Here is a 23,205-nt window from a genome sequence, read left to right as displayed (position 1 = left end):
AAGATGTAGAGCTGACCTTAAGAAATGGGGCTACAAAGTGCCACAACATGTGAATGTGGCAAAGAACAAACCGCAAACTACCTACTGCAATGCAACCTGAGCCCTGCCACATGCACAATGGAGGACCTTCTTCTAAAGCACTCCAAGAGGCCAGCTTCTGGTCAAAGGACATTTAGGATAATGCCAAGTTTTTAACTTTGTTTGTGTATTTAAATACATTATAACTGCACCTCCAATACGTTTCTCACATGATACATAAATTCTGGCATTCACTACGAGTGAGAAATCCAACGCATAATGATTTCTAAATGTGTATTTGAAATATCCTCCCCATGCCATGTGGCAATGTGATTCTCTCTTCTTCTATTTGGCTCAAGTGCTCCATCCTCCTGTTTTGCTGGCTCGAACATAATCTCCAGAAAGACCCGCTCAGACACACAAACACACGCAGCAAGAAAAGCTTACATTCCCAAGTCACCAGTAATCTCACTAAGCTACTGGCCTTGGTAATATCCTGTGACAAGGAGGTCCCCAGGTTAACTCTCGACATCAAAGGCACCCGTCAGAATCTTATTTGCAAGTAGGCCTGTTTTCCTAACGCGAAAATATTGACATCCAGGTTCTTTTAAAATGAAAACAAAAGCCTTGCTCTCACCCAAGGAATAAGCAAGGGCAATATTCTTTCTGGCAGCACAGCCAAAGAAACTTAAGCTGACTTCAGCCTAACCGCCTTAAATCTGCCCTTTCGGCTGCTGGGCTATTAGCATTGTAATTACATAAATACTGCCCAGTTCTCAAGTGTTGCTCAGTAGGCTAAGCTCTTCCAAAGGCACAGACACCAAAGTCTGATGCATTTCCAGAGCACAAGATGAAGCTGAAGAAAACAGTCTGCCCATGTGTACCGTCAAGTCACCTGATATCTTAAAATTATGATTTTTTAAATAATGAATTTTATTAATTAATTAATTTATTTAGAACCTCTAGAGAGGGACCCAGGCCGGTTTACAACACAATTCAAAAACAGTAGTTTACAACATCACACCATCTAACACATTAATACATAAAATACATTAAAAGCAATCATATAATTACAAAAAGCCAAGTCGTCCAAAAGATATCACAATTCATTACCATCCGTCCGTGTGGCCAGAAGTTCTTGACTCACTCATCAAATGCTAAATTCCAGAGCCAAGTTTTCACCAATTTTCTAAAAGTCAGGAGAGAAGGGGCAGTTCTAATCTCCAGTGGGAGAGAGTTCCAGAGCCGAGGGGCCACCACCGAGAAGGCCCTGTCCCTCGTCCCCACCAGATGAACTTGCGAAGATGGTGGGACCGAGAGCAGGCCCCTCCAGAAGATCTTAATAACCTTGATGGTTCATAGGGGAGAATCCGTTCGGACAGGTAAACTGGGCCGGAGTCGTTTAGGGATTTATAGGTCAACACCAGCACTTTGAATTGTGCTCAGAAGCTAATTGGCAGCCAGTGGAGCTGGCACAACAGAGGAGTAGTATGCTTAATTTTAAATTAAGTATTACTTGTCTTGATATGTATTGACTGCATATGTTCTTTTAAATTGATATTTTTAAGCAGAGATGCATCTACACTGTAGAATTAATGCAGCTTGGACACCACTTGAACTGGAGTGGGTTAAACCCCTGTGCCGGCAGGACTGAAGACTGACAGGTCGCAGGTTCAAATCTGGGGAGAGGCGGATGAGCTCACTCTATCAACTCCAGCTCCTCATGCGGGGACATGAAGGAAGCCTCCCACAAGGATGATAAAATTGGCCGTCCTTGCAGACGGCCAATTCTCTCACACCAGAAGCGACTTGCAGTTTCTCAAGTTGTTCCTGACATGACAAGAAAAAAAAAACCACTTGAACTGCCGCAGATATTTATTTATTTATCGTGTCGAAAGCAAATGGAGGGTACAGTTATAAGGTATTTTAAAACACAAAGTTAAAACCTTGGCTTTATGCTAAATGTCCTTTGATCAGAAGCTTGCCACTTTGAGTGCCTCTGGTGTCGCTGTAAGAAGGCCCTCCATTGTGCATGTGGCAGGGCTCAGGCTGCATTGTAATAGGTGGTCTGTGGTTTGCTCTTCTCCGCATTCGCATGTCGTGGACTCCACTTTGTAGCCCCATTTCTTAAGGTTGGCTCTGCATCTCGTGGTGCCAGAGCACAGTTTGTTCAGTGCCTTCCAAGTCGCCCAGTCTTCTGACTAAGGTTCTGGATTTTTGCCTGCCACTTTTGGACTCTTGTTTGCTGAAGTGTTCCTGCAAGTGTCTCTGAAGATCTTAGCTATAGACCGATCTCCTTGGTGTGCCACTGTTACAAAGCTCTGGAGAGACCTATTTTGCATAGAATTATGGAAGAAATAGACCCATGTTTGATTCCACAGCAAGCCGGTTTCAGGAAAGGCAAAAGCTGCACATCACAGGTTTTGAACCTGACTACTCAGAACATAGAAGATGGTTTTGAAAGGCAGCAGACTACAGGAGCTATCTTCAAAGATCTGTCAGCAGCATACGATACTATAAATCATCACCTTCTCCTGAGAAAAAATTATAATACCACAAAGGATGGCCACCTAACTCGCTTCATAGGAAACCTGATACAAAACAGGAGCCTTTTTGTTGAATTCCAGGGCCAGAGAAGCAGATGGCGAAAACAGAAGAACGGCTCCCTCATAGAATCATAGAATCAAAGAGTTGTAAGAGACCTCATGGGCCATCCAGTCCAACCCCCTGCCAAGAAGCAGGAATATTGCATTCAAAGCACCCCTGACAGATGGCCATCCAGCCTCTGTTTAAAAGCTTCCAAAAGAGGAGCCTCCACCACACTCCAGGGCAGAGAGTTCCACTGCTGAACGGCTCTCACAGTCAGGAAGTTCTTCCTCATGTTCAGATGGAATCTCCTCTCTTGTAGTTTGAAGCCATTGTTCCGCGTCCTAGTCTCCAAGGAAGCAGAAAACAAGCTTGCTCCCTCCTCACATATTTGTGGCTTCCTCTCACATATTTATACATGGCTATCTTATCTCCTCTTAGCCTTCTCTTTTTCAGGCTAAACATGCCCAGCTCCTCATAGGGCTTGTTCTCCAGACCCTTGATCATTTTAGTTGCCCTCCTCTGGACACATTCCAGCTTGTCAATATCTCTCTTGAATTGTGGTCAATCTGCACCTGGCTGCTATCTTCAGTTTCCACACTCTCATGCCTTGCTGTGGGAAACTGCACTTCTTCTTCACTGTCTATAGCAGGGACATCTGGAACCAAACTGTGAACCTGAGTCCCATCATCCTCGTCAGAAACACTCTCTGATTCCAGCTGTGTCACAACACTTGCTCCATCAATGTTTAATATTTATAAAAATGAACAGCCACTGCCAGAAGGTTTAGAAAAGCTGGTAAATCATCAGCAACTATAAGATCTATCAACCGAAAGGTTGCAAGTTCAAAGTCCCGGGTCGGCATGAGCAGCCAACCATCAGCCCTGCTCATTGTTTACCTAAGCAGTTCGAAAACAGCTTTAGCTGCAATTAGAGAAATTAGGTAACGCTAAAAGCGGGAGAGGTGTTTTACAACACTATAAAGAAAAAGAAGATCAGAAAATGCTGGAATGAGGAAGTTTTGACGGCATCATAGAGGATGGAGTGACAGCACCCCCTGTGGACTCGAGCCCAACTGTTCATGGCATTGAAACAACACCTCCTTCTGTTCTGTCTGTCTGTGTACTGTCTATACAAATGGCATTGGATGTTTGCTGTGTATGTGTATTTGTAATCCGCCCTGTGTCCCCTTCGGGGTGAGAAGGGCGGAATATAAATAGTGTTGTTGTTGTTGTTGTTGTTATTATTATTCTGACAATCGTGCCATCACTGCTCAAGCAGGAGCTTTGAGATGGTTGAACAGAAGCTCTCCAAAGCGTTAGGTGCTCTTACTGCCTGTTACAGTGAAAACCAGCTGATTCCTAATCCATCTAAAATGCAGACATGTGCTTTTCATCTTAAGAACAGACAAGCATCTCGAGCTTTGAGGATTACCTGGGAAGGAATCCCACTGGAGCATTGCAGCACACCAACATACCTGGGAGTCACCCTGGACAGTGCTCTGACTTATAAGAAGTACTACTTGACTCATCATTCAACAATTGGCTTAATAGGACTACTTCGGTTGGGCCTGACAATAGATTTCAAGACACAGCATTTGTATGTGCTCTAAAATGTCCTAACAAATATAACAACTAGGTTCAGAGCTATCCAAACATTCTTAGCATTTTTGCTGTTGTCAGTAAAAACGATTAGATGATTTTTCACATGAAGGTCATCCTGCTTTAAAACCTAGGACCATTATAACAGTCAGCAAAACAACACTACTATATGGAAAGTATCACTTCATGATAATCCATAAAGGGTGCACATTTGACGCCTTTATAAAAAAGTGCGTGACTGATTGGCTATGAAGCTGAACATGTACCACACTAATTAGGTTGCTTCTCAGTCTGCCAGGCCCTTAAGGCCATGCACAACAGATAGAGATTGATAACAACTAACTGCACTAATTGCTAGGACTGCATTAAATGCGAAACAAATATTAAATCACATTGATCATGTGAAATTCCCTTGTATATTCCTCAAGCAAAGCTTCCTCCAGAAAGCAAGGGCCACCAGTTAGTGTACATCACAAGAAGCTTTTCAAGAGGGCGAGGCAAGATTTGAATGCCATCTTTCTTGCAATTTCTTGGTTTCCAGTTTCTCCCTTTCATAAGGGGTCCTGCAGCAAATGTGGAAGGCTGACTGTAATTTATATGTATAAACCTTCCAAAAGTATATTTGAGAGAGTATTACAGTAGCCCACATATTTCATTCCAGAACCCCTTATGTAATACAGTGTTATCTCACTTATCGCAGGTGCTATGGTCAAGGACCACCTGCGAAAAATGAAAATCCGTAAAGTAGGGATGCTATTTATATAAATAAAAATGTAATGTTCACTTGTGGGATTGATGTAACTCAAAAACCACTGGACGAATTGACATCAAATTTGGACCCAAGACACCTGTCAGGCCAACGAGTGACCATCACTCATAAAAACATTGCAAAACACAGCAGAAGGGACTTAAAATGCTAAAAAATAAAAAATGCATTACAACACATGAACAGAACCACATATATACACAAACACACATATATACACATATACACAAATATACACAAACACATGTATGCATATATATATACATATACACACAAAACACGTATACACAGACTGGGCCACAGTAACGCATGGTAGGGGACAGCTAGTATCTATATAAATAAAAATATAATGTTAGTTTGTGGGATTAACATAACTCAAAAGCCACTGGACAAATTGACACCAAATTTGGCCACAATACACCTATCAGGCCAATGAGTGACCATCACTCATAAAAACACAGAAAAATACAGTGGAAGAGACTTAAAAAGCCAAAAAACAAAAATTACAACGCATGCGCAAAACCACACATATATGCAAACAGACATATACACATATACATACACACACACACACACACAAAACACATATACACAGACTGGGCCATAGCAACGCATGGCAGGTGACAGCTAGTGTGTGTGTGTGAGTGTAAATATCGCATCCCAAGGGTGAGGCAGAAGTGAGGAGAGATTGAAAGGCACCGCAAACTTTTTTTTTTGCTAGCTATAAGAAAAGGGGTATAAGGCCGTGATTTACATACTGCTTTGTATCTCCACTCTCTCTCTTTTTTAATTATTGGCTGCCTCTCTCCTAATGGAGAGAGTGAAACCCCTTCCACACTCCATTATTGCCAGGAGGAAAAAACCTGCAAAACAGCGAGTCCACAATAAGCGAACTGTGAAGTAGCGAGGGAACACTGTATGATGTTCACATATCATCTGGAACCTTATTTTCCTTACCTGAAAAATATTGGGTTTCCAAAATAAGACCACGGCATTGCACTGGAGGTCCTAGCAATACCTATAGTATTCTAAATATGACTTCCAGCATGATTCTATCATCCATTTCCATGGAAAATTGACCCTAGAAGTGAACTGGAGACCTAGGAAGAATGTTAGGTCCTCCAATGTGACTCCACATAGGAGTCAAAACTCTTTGCAAATAAACTGTGCTCAATGACAAATAAGCAGCCAACAATGTGATGTGGCGGCAAAAAAAGCCAATGGGATTTTGGCCTGCATCAATAGGAATATAGTGTCTAGATCTAGGGAAGTCATGCTACCCCTCTGTTCCGCCTTGGTTAGACCAAACCTGGAATATTGTGTCCAATTCTGGGCACCACAATTCAAGAGAGATATTGACAAGCTGGAATGTGTCCAGAGGAGGGTGACTCAAATGATCAAGGGTCTGGAGAACAAGCCCTATGAGGAGCGGCTTAAGGAGCTGGGCATGTTTAGCCTGAAGAAGAGAAGGCTGAGAGGAGATATGATAGCCATGTATAAATATGTGAGAGGAAGCCACAGGGAGGAGGGAGCAAGCTTGTTTTCTGCTTCCCTGGAGACTAGGACGCGGAACAAAGGCTTCAAACTACAAGAGAGGAGATTCCATCTGAATATGAGGAAGAACTTCCTGACTTTGAGAGCCGTTCAGCAGTGGAACTCTCTGCCCTGGAGTGCGGTGGAGGCTCCTTCTTTGAAAGCTTTTAAACAGAGGCTGGATGGCCATCTGTCAGGGGTGCTTTGAATGCAAATGGCAGAAAGGGGTTGGACTGGGTGGCCCACGAGGTCTCTTCCAACTCTATGATTCTATGAGCTTGCATAATAATTAGATCCACTGTAGTGTAAAATGTAGAGTAGATCAGAAATAGAACTAATTGCCTAGAGAGGTATTGCAGTCTCTTTCTCTGAATGCCTTCAAAAAGAAGCTTGAGAGGGATGTTCTTGCGGGATTTCTTACACTGAGCAGAAGCCTAATGGGTTATGAGGTCCCTTCCAACACTATAATGCTATGTCTTCTACCACTGGGAATAACATACCCAATTCATGACGACGGCTAGAATAGAGGCAACATTATTCTTTGGCATGAAAAGGTGTGCTTCAACCATCAGAAGTCTGGAAAACACTGTTCTGATCATCTGGAATAAGATAATAATGTGGAAGCCTGCCAGGCAGCGATGGCCTACCTTTGTATTCATGCAAGGATTCGTTTCCGCGTGTTCTGGAGCAATGTTTACATGTCCTTGTCATCGGAGGGCACCGCCTTCCAGAGGAAAGGGCCGCATCCGATATAATGGGGCGATAACCTACCACCCTGTATTTTTCATCAGCTGCCACATCTCATTAAATCGCATTAGGGACATACAGCCAAACATCAGCTGGTGGAAACGGGATCCCGCTTCTCATTAAGAGCAGCCGGTTGAAGGTTAAGCAAACAATCGGGGCAGAAAGTGCAGGGTGTAGCCGGTGGCTCTTCCTCTCCATACAAGGAGGACATCACTGTTGCGTTTTGATTGGAGAGCTTTGCCCAGGAGGCAAAACCAGAGCCGGGTTGAAACAAGAAAATGGTCTTCCACGTTAAACAAAGAGATGGGTGGTTATCGCGACATCATAATCATAATCATAATCATAATCATCATCATCATCATCATCATTTAATTACTTATTAATCGCCCTCCATCCAAGATGCTCTAGGCGATTTACAAGCTAAAATTGTAAAGGATAAAAATACATACATACAGATATTGATAAAATTAACAAAGATCAAAAGCTCTAGTAAAAAGCCAGGTCTTAAGTGCTAGAGTAAAAGGTCCTAAGTCACGCATGGCTCTCATATAGGGCGGCAAGGAATTCCACCAGTCAGGGGCAGAAATAGAAAAAGCTCTGCGTCTGGTCCTTTCCAAGTGCACTTCTCTAGGACCCAGTATATAAAGTAAGTCACATTGGCATGGTCGTTGCAACCTCCGATGATGGGAGAATGAGAGACGCTCCCTAAGATATGATGGACCCTGGTCGTAAAGAATTTTAAAGGTCAGAACTAGCATCTTATATAGACCACGGTAATCAGTTGGAAGCCAATGCAAATGCCGCAACACTGGTGTTATATGGCATTTCATGGGTGTTCTTGTGAGTAGCCTGGCTGCCACATTCTGAACAATACGGAGCTTTCGGGTCATAGACATCGGAAGGCCAACATACAAGGTGTTGCAATAGTCCAGCCTGGATGTGACCGTGGCATGGATGACTGTTGCCAGAGCCTCGTCAGATAGGTAGGGTGCCAATTGCTTCACTTGTCGTAGATGGAAAAAGGCCTGTTTGCTGGCAGCAGCGACCTGAGCTTCCATTGTCAGCTGCGAATCCAAAACGACACCCAAGCTCTTAACGGCAGGTGAAGGAGATAGGGCAGCACCATCGAAGGTGGGTAGCAAATGGGTAAGACCAATCGAGCAGCCATGCCAGAGAATCTCAGTCTTCGCTGGGTTCACCTTCAGTCTACTAGCACGTAGCCAGTTCAACAGAGCCTCCAGACATAAGGTGAAATTGTCTGGTATTGACGTTGCTCCAGTTGGGTGTCTAGGCCGAAACTCCGAACCAAACTAGCAAGGGGTCTAACATAGATGTTGAAGAGAAGAGGGGAGAGAATTGCACCTTGGAGTACCCCACATAGGAGGGGAGATCTTTCAGAGACTTGATCCATATACTCCACGCATTAACTCCGGTTTCGAAGAAATGAGTCGAACCAATTGAGGGCCTGACCGCGACTCTCAATACCCACTAGAAACATACCTAATCTTGTCTGGTTTTAGAAAGCAAGCAGGATATAACATGGATGGAGAACCAACAAAGAACTCCAGGCAGAGCAAGGGAGAAGCCTTAACTGTAACCCCGGAAAGCAAAATTGGCTAGTCATAGAATCATAAAATCATAGAATCACAGAGTTGGAAGGGACCAATGGCCATCCAGTTCAAACCCCTGCCTTGCAGGAATATACACAATCAAAGCATTCCCAAAAGATGGCCTTCTAGCCTCTGCTTCTAAACCTCTAGAAAAGGAGACTGCACCAAATTCCCAAGCAGAATATTCTACTATTGAACAGCTCACAACCTTACTTACTTAGGCGATCCCTCATTGTCCAAGTAGGATAGTCTTCCAAGATCAGTGTACTGGTGGGGCCATAGGTGACTGTGGAGCCCTATTCTTGACCTGCATCTTCTCCCACAGTGAGCGCATTGGTTTCCAGGTGGAAGGCGGTTTCAGTCGGGGTTGGCTTGATGCGCCTTCCTCTTGGCACGTTTCTTTCTTTCGCCCTCCATTCGTGTCTCTTCAAATTCTACAGCACTACTGGTCACAGCTGACCTCCAGCCAGAGTGCTCAAGGGCCAGGGCTTCCCATTTCTCAGTGTCTATGCCAGAGTTTTTAAGGCTGGCTTTGAGCTCATCTTTAAATCTCTTTTCCTGTCCACAAACATTCCATTTTCCATTTTGAGCTCAGAGTAGAGCAACTGCTTTGGGAGACGGTGGTTGGGCATTCGGACAAAGTGGCCAGTCCAGCGGAGTTGCTGGTGTAGGAGCATTGCTTCAATGTTGGTGGTCTTTGCTTCTTCCAGCACTCTGACATTTGTCCACCTGTCTTCCTAAGAGATTTGCAGGATTTTTCAAAGACAACGCTAATGGAATTGTTCCAGGAGTTGAATGTGATCTTCTCCCACAGTGAGTGCATTGGTTTCCAGTCCATGTCTCGCAGGCATATAGCAGGGTTGGGAGAACAATAACTTTACAAACAAGCACCTTGGTATCCCTAAGGATGTCCTGGTCTTCAAACACTCTCAGCTTCATTCAGAAAAATGCTGCACTCGCAGAGCTCAGGCGGTGTTGTATTTCAGTGTCAATGTTGACTTTTGTGGAGAGGTGGCTGCCAAGGTAGCAGAAATGATCAACATTTTCTAATGTTACACCATTAAGCTGCATGTCCTCCTTAGGTATCTCCGATAGGACAGTGTCCAGCTGATAGTAAAAATTTTCCTTGATGTCTTCATCAGCATCTACGGTAGTCCACGGTAGTCCACGGTAGTCCACGCTCTGGTTACATCCCGTCTAGACTACTGCAACGCTCTCTACGTGGGGTTGCCTTTGAAGACGGCTCGGAAGCTCCAATTAGTCCAATGGGCAGCAGCCATGATACTAACAGGAGCGGAGCGCAGGGAGCATACAACTCCTCTGCTGCACCAGCTCCACTGGCTGCCGATTTGCTACCAGGCTCAATTTAAAGTGCTAGCGTTGGCCTTTAAAGCCCTAAACGGTTCTGGCCCAACCTACCTATCCGAACGTATCTCGGCCTATCAGCCCACCAGGACCCTAAGATCTTTTGGGGAGGCCCTGCTCTCTATCCCGCCTGCTTCACAGGTGCGGCTGGCGTGGACGAGAGACAGGGCCTTTTCTGTGGTGGCCCCTCGGCTTTGGAACGCCCTTCCCATGGAGGTAAGATCAGCCCCCTCGCTGATGGTGTTTCGAAAAAGATTGAAGACCTGGATGTTCGAACAGCCATTTGGTTAATTCGGTGCAATGAATTTGATGATTAAAGGATTGGTAATATGCACAATGAAATTGGATTACGATTTTAGTTAGGAGATGCATTGGATTGTTATTGATGGGCCAATATTGTGTATTGTGTATGATGTTTTTTATGGTTTTAAACTGAATACTGTTGATTGTTGTATTTTGTTGTAAACTGCGTTGAGTTGCCAGTTAGGCTGAGAAACAGCGGTATACAAGTACAGTAATAAATAAAATAAATAAAATAAAATCTAGTGTTGGTGCATAGGCACTTATGATGGTTGCCTGTTGGTTTTTGGCAAGTTCAATTCGGAAGGTTGAGAGTCGTTCATTGATGCCAGTGGGTGCTTCGCTCAGATACTTCACCAGATCATTTCTGATAGCAAAGCCAACTCTGTGCATTTGTCTTCGGTCTTCTTCAGGCAGTCCCTTCAAGAAGAAGGTGTAGCCTCCTTTTTGTTCCTTCAGCTGTCCCCTCTCCTGTTCTCCGGGTCTCCTGAAGTGCTGCTATGCAGGATATTCTACTATCGAACAGCTCGCAACCATCAGGAGGTGGAATTAACTGGAATCTCTATTCCCTCAATTTGAATCCATTACTCCATGTACTAGTCTCCAGAGCAGCAAAACAAACAAACTTTGTTTACCTCACAACCTCTGAGGATGCTTGCCATAGATACAGGCGAAACGTCAGGAGAGAATGCCTCTAGAACATGGCCATATAGCCCGAAAAAACCTACATCAACCCAAACAAACTTTTCCCTCCTCAATATGACATTATTTCAAATATTTAAACATGGCTATCATGTCTCTCACATGCGATGTGCGGGGCTTGATGAATGCAAAGCTGGGGTGAAAATTGCTGGAAGAAACATTAACAACCTCAGATATGCACAGGACACCACTCTGATGGCCGAAAGCGAGGAGGAGCTGAGGAGCCTTCTCATCAAGGTGAAAGAAGAAAGCGCAAAAGCTGGGTTGCAGCTAAACATCAAAAAAACCAAGATTATGGCAACAAGAATGATTGACAACTGGGAAATAGAGGGAGAAAATGTGGAGGCTGTGACAGACTTTGTATTTCTAGGTGCAAAGATGACTGCAGATGCAGACTGTGGCCAGGAAATCAGGAGACGCTTACTTCTTGGGAGGAGAGCAATGTCCAGTCTCGATAAAATAGTAAAGAGTAGAGACATCAGACTGGCAACAAAGATCCGCCTAGTCAAAGCCATGGTATTCCCTGTAGTCACCTACGGATGTGAGAGCTGGACCTTAGGGAAGGCTGAGCGAAGGAAGATCGCTGCTTTTGAGCTGTGGTGTTGGAGGAAAGTGCTGAGAGTGCCTTGGACTGCGAGAAGATCCAACCAGTCCATCCTCCAGGAAATAAAGCCCGGCTGCTCATTGGAGGGAAGGAGACTAGAGACAAAGTTGAAGTACTTTGGCCACATCATGAGGAGACAGCAAAGCCTAGAGAAGACAATGATGCTGGGGAAAGTGGAAGGCAAAAGGAAGAGGGGCCGACCAAGGGCAAGATGGATGGATGGCATCCTTGAAGTGACTGGACTGACCTTGAAGGAGCTGGGGGTGGTGACGGCCGACAGGAAGCTCTGGCGTGGGCTGGTCCATGAGGTCACGAAGAGTCGGAGACGACTGAACGAATTAACAACAACAACGAACATCATGTCTCTCTCAATCTTCTCACTTAACATATACTGGCATATCTCTGTCAACAAAATTTCTAATCTCTGAGGATGCCTGCCAAGATGCAGGCAAAATATCAGGAAAGAACACTTCAGGAACATGGCCATACAGCCCAAGAAACTTACAACAACCCAGTGATTCCAGCCATGAAAGCCTTCAACAATACATTATTATTATTATTATTATTATTATTATTATTATTATTATATAATGTAAAGACATTGTTAACTTTGAGAAGGGAGTGGATCGTGGACGTTGCTTCCAAAGTTGAAGGAAGCACAGTATGACTCCTATACCCGCAGGACCAGTATCCACAGTTTCAATAATCCAGATTCAGTTGAATATGTCCTCTAAGAATTTCCTACGTCCTCAAAGCAACTGTATGGAATGCATCCACCGGAATCTACCACGGAGTTGCCTTGGAAGACCAAGAAAAAATTTAGAGCGTTTTCTAGGTCTTCCATGGCTTCATGTTTCCACAGTTAGTTAGTTTAGAACATATCCCTCATGGATATATCTGCATGACCGCATTTCTGTGTACAAACCCACACAATCTCTTCGATCATCTGGAGAGGCCCTTCTCACGTTCCCACCTCCATTGCAGGCGCAATTGGTGGGGACGAGGGAGAGGGCCTTCTCAGTGGTGGCCCCCCAACTCTGGAACTCACTTCCCAGGGACATCAGACATGCCCCAACTCTGGCAGTCTTTAGGAGGAGCCTGAAAACTAGGTTTTTCCAGTGTGCCTTCCCAGAATAAGAAATACTCTCAGCAATATGTCCTCAAAATGCACTTTATCATTGAGTTAGGACTGACTATGTTCCCTCACTTCTCTCTGAAAATGTTTATGTCACATCTGCATTATTTTAATTTTAATCTATTACATTTGGCCCGGCCATTGGTTTTTAAATGCTTGTATGTCACTGTTGATTGTTTATTGCTTATTTTTGTTTATGTGATTTATATGAATTGTATTGTATTGATTGTTTTATTTGATGTTTTGTTTATTGATGTATTGTGGGGTTGGCCTCATGTAAGCCGCACCGAGTCCCTTGGGGAGAAACACAGAATCAAAGAGTTGGAAGAGACCTCATGGGCCACCCAGTCCAACCCCCTGCCAAAAAGCAGGAAAATTACATTCAAATCACCCCTGACAGATGGCCATCCAGCCTCTGTTTAAAAGCCTCCAAAGAAGGAGCCTCCACCACACTCCGGGGCAGAGAGTTCCACTGCTGAACGGCTCTCACAGTCAGGAAGTTCTTCCTCATGTTCAGGTGGAATCTCCTTTCTTGCAGTTTGAAGCCATTGTTTCGTGTCCTAGTCTCCAAGGAAGCAGAAAACAAGCATGCTTCCTCCTCCCCGTGGCTTCCTCTCACATATTTATACATGGCTATCATATCTCCTCTCAGCCTTCTCTTCTTCAGGCTAAACATGCCCAGCTCCTTAAGCCGCTCTTCATAGGGCTTGTTCTCCAGACCCTTGATCATTTTAGTCGCCCTCCTCTGGACACATTCCAGCTTGTCAATATCTCTCTTGAATTGTGGTGCCCAGAATTGGACACAATATTCCAATTGGTATATCCCAGATGGTAGCGGGGGTACAAATAAAGATTATTATTATTATTATATTATTATTATAGGGGCTGCAATGTATTTTACAGAGAGAGGCTTCTAGGTTTGCAGATTGTAGTCTGGAAGTACAAGATGGTACAAGACAGCGAAATATTTAGATGATTTGTTGTTCTCCAAATGATGCACTTGGCAAATAGAACCACGTGCCCGGTTTCCATTTTCCACTACTATCTGAAGAAGAAAAACACCCAGGACGGTCAGGACTATTTTCATTGAAATCATATATAAAGTGTGAAAAGACAAGGAAACTTATAATAAGAAGCCTTTCTTTTAAAAAAATGAACCATGTGACTTTTGAACACAATTGAAATATAGTTATAAATACATATTGCGATGTTCGGTGTTTGACACACTAGTTATAAACATCATCGACGAGGCTAAAGAGAGACCGGTGAGTCATTTCTTAATCCTACAAGGCTTTCCAAAATAGAACAGTGATTCATAAATTACATTCTTCCACCTCCTCTTTGGGAAACTTTCGGCAATGTTGCAATTTTACAATGATTTGCCTATCCCCAAGAGCAGTGCCATTGGATGGTCTAAACCTCAAAAACCAAACCCCACAAAAAGCAGAGGAGGATTCGTAGTTGCACCAACAACGATTAATGTTTGTCTGCATGAAGACCCAAAACCACCCCACACAGATTCATTTCCTCTCTCCCCCTTGCCTTTCTCCTTCTGTCACTCACTCTTGTTTCTATTATTCATCCTTCATCTTGCATCTCTCAACTACTTTTCCGCACAACAATTTCATACTTTGTCGTTTTCTCTTCTCCATCAGAGGTCTGCAGAACTTGAAAACATGACTTTTTTGGACTAAAATTCTCCAACATCTCAGTCAACAAAATAATCTTCTATTTTCAAAGTCTTTTTATGCCATCCCAACCTTTCTTTTTGTTCTCAGGATATTTTTTAAATCTATCTATCATCTATCTATCCATCCATCCATGCGCCTTCAGAAGAAGACCTACAAGCCACTCTAAACACCTTCACAGAAGCATACGAGAAGCTCGGCCTGTCATTGAACTTCGAGAAAACCAAGGTGCTGTTTCAGCAGACACCAGCCAATCCCTCTGCAATGCCAGAAATACAGCTTAATGGTGTAACATTAGAAAATGTTGACCATTTCCGCCAACTTGGCAGCCACCTCTCCACAAAAGTTAACATTGACACTCAAATACAACATCGCCCAAGCTCTGCGACTGCAGCATTCTTCTGAATGAAGCAGAGTGTTTGAGGACATCCGCAGAGATACCAAGGTACTTATTTATAAAGCTATTGTCCTCCCAACCCTGCGAAACATGGACTGTCTACGGATGTCAACTCCTGGAACGATTCCATCAGTGTTGCCTCTGAAAAATCCTGCAAATCTCTTGGGAAGACAGGCGGATAAATGTCAGCATGCTGGAGGAAGCAAAGACCACCAGCACTGAAGAGATGGTCCTCCGCCATCAACTCCGCTGGACCGGCCACATTGTCCGAATGCCCGACCTCCGTCACCCAAAGCAGTTGTTCTACTCCGAACTTAAGAACGGAAAACGGAATGTTGGTGGACAGGAAATGAGATTTAAAGATGGGCTTAAAGCCAACCTTAAAAACAGTGGCATAGACACCGAGAACTGGGAAGTCCTGGCCCTTAGGACTCTAGGTGGAGGTCAGCTGTGACCAGCAGTGCTTTATAATTTGAAGAGACACGAATGGAGGGCAAAAGAGAGAAACGTGCCAAGAGGAAGTCACATCAAGCCAACCCCGACCGGGACTGCCTTCCACCTGGAAGGCAAAGCAAATCAAAGGTTTTGACGAGTTTGAATGTGTTCAAAGAAGGATGACCAAAATTATCAAAGGTCTGAAAACCATAAATTCCCCTGAAGAGAGGCTTGGGGAGGTGGGTATGTTTACCCTGGAAAACATAAGGTCAAGAGGTGACCATGTTTAAATATTTGAAGAGATGTCATATTGAAGATGGACCGGTTGTCAACCTGTGGGTCCCCGTGTTTTGGCCTACAACTCCCAGAAATCCCAGCCAGTTTACCTGCTATTAGGATTTCTGGCAGTTGAAGACCAAAACATCTGGGGACCCACAGGTTGACAACCACTGCTCCAGAGACTCAGGGTGCATGTACACTGTATGGTTAATGCAGTTTGGAACGACTTTAACTGCCATAGCTCAATGAGACGGAATAGAGGGATTTGTATTTTGATGCGGCATTCTTTGGCAGATACGGCTAAGGATCTTGTAAAACAGCAATGGGCAAACTTCAGCCCTCCAGGTGTCTTGGACTTAGAATCATAGAATCATAGAATCATAGAATTAAAGAGTTGGAAGAGACCTCATGGGCCATCCAGTCCAACCCCCCGCCAAGAAGCAGGAATATTGCATTCAAATCACCCCTGACAAATGGCCATCCAGCCTCTGTTTAAAAGCTTCCAAAGAAGGAGCCTCCACCACACTCCGGGGCAGAGAGTTCCACTGCTGAACGGCTCTCACAGTCAGGAAGTTCTTCCTAATGTTCAGATGGAATCTCCTCTCTTGTAGTTTGAAGCCATTGCTCCACGTCCTAGTCTCCAGGAAAGCAGAAAACAAGCTTGCTCCCTCCTCCCTGTGGCTTCCTCTCACATATTTATACATGGCTATCATATCTCCTCTCAGCCTTCTCTTCTTCAGGCTAAACATGCCCAGTTCCCTAAGCCGCTCCTCATAGGGCTTGTTCTCCAGACCCTTGATCATTTTAGTCGCCCTCCTCTGGACACATTCCAGCTTGTCAATATCTCTCTTGAATTGTGGCGCCCAGAATTGGACACAATATTCCAGGTGTGGTCTAACCAAAGCAGAAAAGAGGGGTAGCATTACTTCCTTAGATCTAGACACTATGCTCCTATTGATGCAGGCCAAAATCCCATTGGCTTTTTTTGCCGCCACGTCACATTGTTGGCTCATGTTTAACTTGTTGTCCACGAGGACTCCAAGATCTTTTTCACACGTACTGCTCTCGAGCCAGGCGTCACCCATTCTGTATCTTTGCATTTCGTTTTTTCTGCCAAAGTGGAGTATCTTGCATTTGTCGCTGTTGAACTTCATTTTGTTAGTTTTGGCCCATCTCTCTAATCTGTCAAGATCGTTTTGAATTCTGCTCCTGTCCTCTGGACTATTGGCTATCCCTCCCAATTTGGTGTCGTCTGCAAACTTGATGATCATGCCTTCTAGCCCTTCATCTAAGTCATTAATAAAGATGTTGAACAGGACCGGGCCCAGGACGGAACCCTGCGGCACTCCACTTGTCACTTCTTTCCAAGATGAAGAGGAAGCATTAGTGAGCGCTCTCTGTGTTCGTCCACTTAACCAATTACAGATCCACCTCACCGTAGTTTTGCCTAGCCCACATTGGACAAGTTTCCTTGCCAGAAGGTCATGGGGGACCTTGTCGAAGGCCTTACTGAAATCCAGGTACGCTACATCCACGGCATTCCCTGCATCTACCCAGCTTGTAGCTCTATCGAAGAAAGAGATCAGATTAGTCTGACATGACTTGTTTTTGATAAATCCATGTTGACTATTAGCGATGACTGCATTTGTTTCTAAGTGTTTGCAGACCACTTCCTTAACAATCTTTTCCAGAATCTTGCCCGGTATCGACGTGAGGCTGACCGGACGGTAGTTGTTTGGGTCATCCTTTTTTCCCTTCTTGAAGATTGGGACCACATTGGCCCTCCTCCAATCTGCTGGAACTTCTCCCGTTCTCCAAGAACTCTCAAAGATGGTTGCCAATGGTTCCGAAATGACTTCCGCTAGTTCCTTCAATACTCTGGGGTGTAGTTGATCTGGCCCTGGGGACTTGAACTCATTAAGAGCGGCCAGGTATTCCTGGACGACTTCTTTCCCAATTTGGGGTTGGATGTCCTCCAAACCCTCATCCACTCCATCTTGCTGAGGTTGAAGACTCTCTTTTTGTGAGAAGACCGAGGCAAAGAAGGCATTAAGTAGTTCTGCCTTTTCCCTATCCCCTGTCAGCATTGCCCCATCTTCTCCTCGAAGAGGTCCTATCGCCTCCTTGTTTTTCCTTTTTCTACTGACATAAGAATAGAAGCCCTTTTTATTGTTTTTAATGTCCCTGGCAAGTCTGAGCTCGTTTTTTGCTTTAGCCTTGCGGACCTTTTCCCTACAGGTGTTGGCTATTTGTTTGAATTCTTCTTTGGTGATTTCTCCCTTTTTCCACTTCTTGTGCATGTCTCTTTTGTGTCTTAGCACAGTTAGAAGTTCTTTGGACATCCATTCTGACTTCTTTGCACTTGTCCTATTTTTTCTCTTTGTTGGCACAGTTTGCAATTGCGCCTTGAGTATTTCACTCTTGAGAAATTCCCATCCATCCTTAACTCCCTTGTCTTTTAGTATCTGTGTCCACGGAATGCTGCTCAGCGTTTCCTTCATTTTTTGGAAATCAGCTCTCCTAAAGTCCAAAATGCGGGTTTGACTTGTCTTAGTTTCGGCCTTCCTTTGTACCTCAAATTGCAGGAGCACATGGTCACTTGCCCCTAAGGATCCTACCACTTCGACCGCATCGATCAGGTCCTCTGCATTTGTTAAGATGAGATCAAGAGTATTCAATCCCCTTGTTGCTTCTTCTACCTTCTGGACCATGAAATTGTCTGCAAGGCAAGCGAGGAATTTGTTGGACCTTGTACTCTTGGCCGAGTTTGTTTTCCAGCAAATATCAGGATAGTTGAAGTCGCCCATGACTACTACATCTCTTCTCTGTGCATGTTTGGTCAACTGTTGGCAGAAGACTTCATCAAGTTCTTCCTCCTGGCTTGGGGGTCTGTAGTAGACGCCTACAACGACATCTTTTTGAGTCCCAGTTCCCTTGATTCTTATCCAGATGATTTCAAGCTGGTTTCCCAGATTGCTGTCTTGAATCTCTTCTGTAGCATAAGAGTTTTTGACATATAAGGCTACTCCGCCTCCTCTCCCCTTTGTTCGGTCTCTGTGAAAGAGGTTATACCCCTCGATATCTACATTCCAGCGATAGGAGTCATCCCACCAGGTTTCAGTGATCCCTATGATATCATATTTGTGGTGTTGTGCTAAAAGTTGGAGTTCGTCTTGTTTATTTCCCATGCTCTGTGCATTAGTGTAAAGACATGTGAGCCCCTGAGATCTTCCCCTGAGCTGTTTAATTGGGATTATTGTGCTTCAACTCCCATAATTCCTAATAGCTGGTAGGCTGCTAGGAATTGTGGGAGTTGAAGTCCAAACACCTGGAGGGCCGAAGTTTGCTCCTGCCTGTTGTAAAATTACAACTCCACAATTCCTTAGCATCGAGCCACAGCATTTGAAGTGTTGTCGAAGTGCATTAATTCTACAGAGAGGATACACCCAAGGACATAAGCAATGGATTCAAACAACAGGGAAAGAGCCTCTTGCCCTAAAAGTACAAATCCTCAATTTCAAAACCACTCAGGAGTTTGAACTTAGCAGCACTCCCCATCCTATTCCCCCGTAGAGTTTAGAAGACAAACACACACACAGCACCACTACAAAGGGAAAATTAGAAAGAAAAGTTGCCTGACATTTGGATGCCATTTTTGGAAAGGTCACCAATGGAGAGTTTCGAGACCTGCTGAACTATTTCCAGGAAAGAATTGCTTTAACCGTCAGGTTAACACGATCCCTAAGGTTGGCAATGACATCTCCACCCTCCTGGGGAAAAAAATCCACGATCCTTAAAAAAGTCTGAGAGCGTGACTCATTTTCTGCATCGAATTATTTCCCCAGCTGGGCCTTCCAGTGATCCTGCAATCCCCCCACTAATGCACATTTATTATATAAGCCAGGTTTCCAAGGCAATGGGAACCTGAAGAAGCGACGCGACTGGCAACCAATTTGCTCAGCGCCGCTGGAATCGGTCACGGAGACAGGCGGCACTCTTGCCTTCGAAGAAAGGAGTAAAAAGGTTACCGGGCACCTGCTGGCTCCTAATGCGCAAGTTAAGCAAAGGCCAGGCTTCACATTGGCTTCAAACACAGATAAATGGTTCTGCTTCCCTAAACATCAAAGTCAAAGTGGCTTACAAATAAAAATATTGTATTTCATCAATTGTAAGACGCACTTTTTCCCCCGTCTTGCAAAACAGGGGACCTCATAAATGACAGGTGTGCGTGTATGTATTCATATATAATGTGTGTGTGTGTGTGTGTGTATATATATATATTAGGCTTGGGCAGTTTCGTTCGTTAATTTCGTAATTCGTTATTAATTCGTATTTAAATTAGCTTACGATCCAATATTGAGCCATGCAGGACTACTGTGAGGAGTAATTAAAAATCGAAACAATTTTTCCAATTTATTTCGTATTGTTTCGTAATTGGTTCAAAATTGTTTCGTAATTGTTTCGTAATTATTTCCATATATCTGGTGCAAGTTTTATAGCTGTTGTTTGTTTTATCAGTGATAAAAAATAAAGTATCACACCAACAGTCAACAACAGAGGGAAAAGGAAGCTTCAGAAGTTCCCCCTGTCCCATTTGAAGGGTTTTTTAGCATATTGTGCAATCGCGTCCGCCATTGACGAATCGATTCGTAATTTTACGAAATTTCGTATATTTCGAACTTTTTTAAAGGAAAATTTCGGAATTCTTTAAAAAAACGAAACGCAAGGGCCCCCCCAAAAAACGAAACGAGTTTAGAACCAAATTTTTCCGTGGTTACCCAAGCCATATATATATATATATATATATATATCTGAATGATTTATTACGGTCTATGACCAGCACACTATAGAATGGAGCCCAGGTGCCTAAGGAAGGGAATCGCAGTTCCCAAGTAGGTCAGATAAAAAGCAGATTAAAAACATGTTATAAAAGAGTTGGATTAAAAAACAAACTAAACTTACAGGTGAAAGTGCAGGTATGAGTCTAAAAGGAGGGGGGGGGCGTCTTATAGGAAATATCAAACCACTGGGAGGCTCTAAAGATGGAAGAGAGGGGAGCATTTACAGCAGGGGTCCACAAACGTTTTAAACAGAGGGCCAGGTCACAGTCCCTCAAACTGTTGGTGGGCCAGATTATAATTAGAAAAAAATACGAATGAATTCCTATGCACACTGCATATATCTTATTTATAGTGCAAAAACATTTAAAAACAATACAACAATTAAAATTAAGAACAATTTTAACAAATATAAACTTATTAGTATTTCAATGGAAACTGTGGGCCTGCTTTTGGCTGATGAGATAGGATTGTTGTTGTTATTGTGTGCTTTCAAGTAGTTTCATACTTAGGTTGACCCTGAACGAGGGCCGGATAAATTACCTTAGTTTGAGGACCCCTGATTTACAGCATTTCAGTTATTACAAATTACTCTAGCTGTATTCCCAGCAGGAAGTTGCCTAGCGGAGTCAGTCATCAACCGTCTAATGTTAATTGCTGCTGCACAGAACTTGGCAACACTATGGGTTATCGCAGAGCAGGAGTCCGAGAGCAGTACGAAGGTGTGGTATCTTTCAGTGGGCCCTGGGTGTTTTAAAAGCGATGGAGTGATGAGATTAGCTCTAATGTCTCCATAGAATACACATTGGAGGAGCACATGTTCGGTTGTTTCAATGTAGCCAGACTCACATGGGCATTGTCTCTCCTGGGCAGGGGTCTTCCGGTACCTCCCCTCCAGTACTGCCAATGGAAGGGCATGGCATCTTGCCAAAGTGAAAGCTCTTCGGTGTTTAGGCACCTCCAGGTTTGCTAAGTAAGCCATGGGAGCGATGAGATATCAGTTATCTTCGCTAATGTTGAATGCTGGAGAGCAGGCTAAGTCTGATTGTTGTTCTATAGAATCAAAGAATCGAAGAGTTGGAAGAGACCTCATGGGCCATCCAGTCCAACCCCATTCTGCCAAGAAGCAGGAATATTGCATTCAAATCACCCCTGACAGATGGCCATCCAGCCTCTGTTTAAAAGCTTCCAAAGAAGGAGCCTCCACCACACTCCGGGGCAGAGAGTTCCACTGCTGAACGGCTCTCACAGTCAGGAAGTTCTTCCTCATGTTCAGATGGAATCTCCTCTCTTGTAGTTTGAAGCCTTTGTTCCACGTCCTAGTCTCCAGGGAAGCAGAAAACAAGCTTGCTCCCTCCTCCCTATATCCAGGATCCGTTGTCTAATAAGATCCTTAGCTTGGTCCCATCCCGTAATAATAATAATAATAATAATAATAATAATAATAATACTTTATACCCCGCTACCATCTCCCCAAGGGACTCAGTGCGGCTTACATGAGGCCGAGCCCGCAATACAAACAATACAAGCAATATAAGCAATAACAGGTATAATATAAAGCAATTAAAATAAATCACATGCACAAATAGCATAAACATTAAACAAGGTATCGTGCACATTTAAAACTATACTATGATCTGGGACCAATTCAGTGGAAAGTCCAAGAAAGTGAGCTATGAATTGATATGATACAAATCGCCTTGGACTGATTTGGGTGCATCTACACTATAGAATTAAGGCAGTTTGACCCCACTTCAATTGCCATGGCTCAATGTTATGGAATCCTGGCCTGTGTAGTTAAAACTGGTGTCAAACTGCACTAATTCCGCAGTGTTGATACACCCTTGCTCCTAAGTTAGTTAGTTTACTGCTGTGCCAGCTCCACTGGCTGCCGATTCAGTTCCGAGCACAATTCAAGGTGCTGGTTTTGACCTACAAAACCCTGTACGGTTCCGGTCCAGTGTATCTGTCCGAACGTATCTCCCTCTATGTCCCACCTCGGAGTCTGAGATCATCTGGGGAGGCCCTGCTATCAACCCCACCATTGTCACAAGTGAGGCTGGTGGGGACGAGGAGCAGGGCTTTCTCAGTGGTGGCCCCTCACCTGTGGAACTCACTCCTGGGGGAAATCAGGCAATCATCATCCCTCCTCGCCTTTAGGAGAAGGGTGAAGACTTGGTTATGGGACCAGGCCTTTGGGCACTCCGGCAATTAAATCAGACAACCAGGCGAGTAAGACCAGCAGGATTGATGAAGTGGAACGTAAAACTAGATCTATGAGTAGCGAACGCTGACCATGTAAGAGGAGAAACTGGGTTTGTATTTGGTTTTATTGATTTTATTGATTTTATGGTTATAATGTATATTTGGTGTTAACTGTGTATTGATGTAATTTTGTGTTTGATTGTTTTTATGATGCAGGCATCAAATTGTGCCTTGCTTTTGTAAGCCGCCCTGAGTCCCCTTCGGGGTGAGAAGGGCAGGGTAAAAGAACCCCAAATAAATAAATAATAAATAATACTACCTTTCGCAGCTTAAACCGGGGGTGCAATTGCAGCACATTCAGTGAGCCACACTTGCCCAAACGAACATCCTGGCCAC

The 23,205-nt window shown here is 44.0% G+C and overlaps 1 protein-coding gene across 1 annotated transcript in view; it reads right to left on the bottom strand.

Annotated features, from left to right (window-relative positions):
* Positions 1-23,196, bottom strand: part of WDR89 (WD repeat domain 89) — a 28,939-nt gene extending 5,743 nt beyond the window's left edge. Inside the window, exon 1 of the mRNA XM_067463048.1 lies at positions 23,129-23,196. The gene's annotated coding sequence lies outside the window, so the exon portion shown is untranslated. The remainder of the gene's footprint in view (positions 1-23,128) is intronic.
* Between the last annotated feature and the right edge of the window lie 9 nt (positions 23,197-23,205).

Source organism: Anolis sagrei, chromosome 1, assembly GCF_037176765.1.
Source record: "Anolis sagrei isolate rAnoSag1 chromosome 1, rAnoSag1.mat, whole genome shotgun sequence".
In the NCBI taxonomy this organism is placed as follows: domain Eukaryota; kingdom Metazoa; phylum Chordata; class Lepidosauria; order Squamata; family Dactyloidae; genus Anolis; species Anolis sagrei.
This window is presented reverse-complemented; position numbering and strand designations above follow the sequence as displayed.